Raw genomic sequence first — 3,758 nt, forward strand, 5'->3', positions numbered from 1 at the left:
AATTTTTTTTACTGCACACCAAATAGCTATTCTTGTACTTTATATTGTATTATATTATATATTATACACGAAAAGTTTTGAAAAATTAATAAACATTTCAAAATTGAAATGTCTCACTTCACTGTCACAAATAACCAGTCATCTATAACTTAAATCGGTTTTTCACCCAACATATACACATTATCATGAACAAACATTAACATGAATCATTTATGGTTTTGAACCATAAATAATTTTTTTATAATATATTTATTGTTATTTACAACTGTATAAAAATATTTACAAGTAAATTTGCTGTTAGTGATAAAATGACATGATACAAACATGTGAAGAATCTATCCATTGATAGAACTCCATTCATGAACTAAACTTTATTTTTAAGAAGACAATAGTGAAAATATCATCTTCTTATATGTTTTAATAGAGCTTTTGTTAATGATGTTACAATAAAAATGGAAAATCTATATAAAGTTATAATTAATGAATTTTGTCATTCGACAAAATGAAATAAATGGATTAAATAAATTTTGGATTTTTTAAATAATCTAATACACGAATAGGTCACCTCAATTATACGAACATTCGATAATTTCTGCGTATATAAACAAAGAAAATTTCTTATCTTAAGATATACCTTTGAGGTCTTACCTGCAAAGGACCTTAATGGTTGCTACCTGTTCAAGTTCTAAGCCACAGGCCATTGCCCGGTAACTAAGCAGCTAAGTCAACTTATAATTCTAGAAAAGATCAATCACTTTTATAATGATTTATGTTATTTTGTTACCGGTCCATAACTCAACTGTCATAGTTATAAATCTCTTCATACCCTAATACATAAATCTAAATTAAAATAGTACATGAGCCCAAAGCAAAAAATCCATCTGATAGAACATACATGTGCAAATAATTTCAAAATTAGTTTCTATCACATTTAATATAAAAATTTATTTCTAGTGGTTCTAAAACTCTTACTCATCAGTTAATTAATTTAATAAAGTAATAACTTTGGCCATTTCTTTTTCTTTTTCGCCGATAACTCTTAAACAGTGGGTCTTATTGAAAATGTTATAATAAAACAAATGAAAGGACATTAAATGCTGCGTCGAATGAATACCATAACATCTTAATTTGGTTAAGTAGTATCGCGTTAACCGAAACCCGTCGTAAACAAAAAAAAAACTTTATTTCGTTGGAGTATATTTTATTTTCCGTTGTTTACCCATAAGTTCTAAATGGTTGATCTTTTTGAAATAATTATAATATAAAAACTTAAAGGACATTATATTAGGGGTATTCATGATGTTGTGTTAAATGTTTTACCATGTTAAATGTTATAACTATAAGATTGTGAGCAGTCCTATTTGAAGTCATGTTAAACGTTAAATGCATAAGAGCTCCTGGCGGATTTTCTCAGCAACTTGTTGTATAAGCCTTTATGTTTATAACCTTCCTTCCAGACCCTCACGTTATTGTTTACTTCAGTTTTGATTTAAATAATTAATTACAACATGCCTAGAGTGAGTGAAAAGTGGAATTTGTATGAAAGTTTAGCTTATGAAATTAAATGAAAAAATAACTTTATTCTGGGACATATGTCCCCTAAGAATAATTACATGGTTCATATAGTGAGATTTTTATCTGGCGAGCGTTTACAAATTTTCAGATAGTAGAATGAAATTACATTGTTTTTTTTACGGTTTTTTTTCTCAAATGTATCATTAAAATTATCCATTCTGGTTTAATAACAGGGATATGAATACCACAAACACACGAAAGAACTGAGCTGTCACAACAAAAATGGCGGCGATCTCAACTGGTCTATTGTGTGACGTCATTCTCTATTTAACAGACCAAGTAACAGACTCTCAGCCATGTTAAATGTTATTTCGTTTTACCACGGTAAAAGAATGCAATTTTTTCGATTTAACATGAGTTTTTCCATTTAACACGCTTTAACATGTTAAACCAAAGATCATGAATACCCCTATTATATATCGAATGAGTACCATAAAATAATAATTCGTTCAAGCGGTATTGTCATAAACCACTTGCAAGAAATGCGTGTTATATTTGGATTCATACTTAATACTAAAACTCAGTTCTGGAAAAATTTGAAATTAAATTTGGTTTTTAACTAAGGTTTACTTTGGCTTGCGGTTTACGACATACTACTTAGCAAAATTAATGCGTTATGATATTCATTCGATACAGAATTTAATGTTGTCCAATTTCTTATGAACGGTATCCTGAGCGTCGAAAAGTAAAAACTTTTGATTTACATTTTTCAATGTTCAACCTAATAACCCATTTAGTAAAATATTGTTCTAGATCATTAAGGTGACTTTACAAATTGTTTCTAGCGATTATTATGTCATCATGTTCAGAGAACACGATACAGCTGTACCGTCAGCGAACATAAGCTATGGTGTGTGTGGACTGGATGATGTGAAGGTAGAAGTTGAATAGAATGAGAGAAAGGACTGAATGTTGTGGAGTACCGGCATGGATTTGTCTAAGGGTAGAATTTTTGTTATTTATTCTGACAGAAAAGGTTCTACCGTTGGGGAATGAGCTCAGAATATTGTATAGGTATTTTGGAGTGTCTGCTTTCTTTAGTTTATATAGGAGACCTCGTTGCCAGACCTTATCGAATGTTTGTTGGAAAACCGAGAATGCTACCAGGGTGTGTCTCTTCTTTTCGAATCCGTTAATTATAAATTCCGATAGTCGTGCCAATTGGTGAGAAGTGGAATGACTCTATTGAAAACCGGATTTAAAATCAGGAATAATTTCGATGCTCTGAAAAAAAGAATTAAGATGTTTCTGTTATGAGTGATTCCATTAATTTTTCAGAAATTAGTAATAAACTGATAGGTCTACAGCTGCTGATTTGTTTAGCGTTCTTACCAGACTTGTGAATTACTATGAGTTCGGCTTTCTTCCATGTATCCGGAAAGTATCCAGTACGAAGGCAACTGTTAAAAATTGACTCGATGAAAACGACAGCTTTCCTGGGTAACATTTTTATTGCTACGACTGGGATCAAATCATGGCCAAGACTTTTCTTTACCTTGAGCTTTTTAATCACGTTCTGGATTTCTTGTGGGGATGTGAATTTAGGTGGGAGCTGAACTGTTGCGAGGGGGAGATTTAGATACTTGTCAATTTCATTAGTGACTAAATTTCGACTTAATTCTGTATTGGAGTATGTTATAAGTATGAACACTTATGTTTTTTTGACGTCACTGGTGATGAATTCATCATAGTCTACTAGACTTGGACCTTTTTCACGTTTATCCAATAGACGTCGCGTAATTAGGGCAAAAAATAAATTTTTAAGATTAAAAATATCTGTAGTCTTTTCGTTGTTTTTAAAGAGATACTGAACAGAGTGGAGTTGTTTTTTTATCTTTATTTAATATTCTGGATACATAGGCAACTTCGAATTGTTTTGAGTCTAACTCGGCCTTTAATTCGTCTTCGGTTATACTATTACTCAATTTTTTCTTCATCATAGTACTTAGTTAGAGATCTGTAATCTTCATTATTTGTTAATATAATTTTCGTATTAATACCGATTAGTTGGGCAGTGAATGGTCCGATGCACAATGCATTCAAGTCGTTTAACAGTAGCCTGTAATTATTATCGTTGTGTAGGAATATTTGAGGTACTTTTATTGTATTGGGCTGAGCATTCGGGTTAGTATTGTTATTGCTGGTACTTGGTGTTGCTCCAGTATGCTTATCTGAGGAAAGGT

This window comes from Halyomorpha halys, unplaced genomic scaffold (genome assembly GCF_000696795.3).
Source record: "Halyomorpha halys isolate HHAL.00 unplaced genomic scaffold, Hhal_1.1 Scaffold257.1, whole genome shotgun sequence".
Classification (NCBI taxonomy): domain Eukaryota; kingdom Metazoa; phylum Arthropoda; class Insecta; order Hemiptera; family Pentatomidae; genus Halyomorpha; species Halyomorpha halys.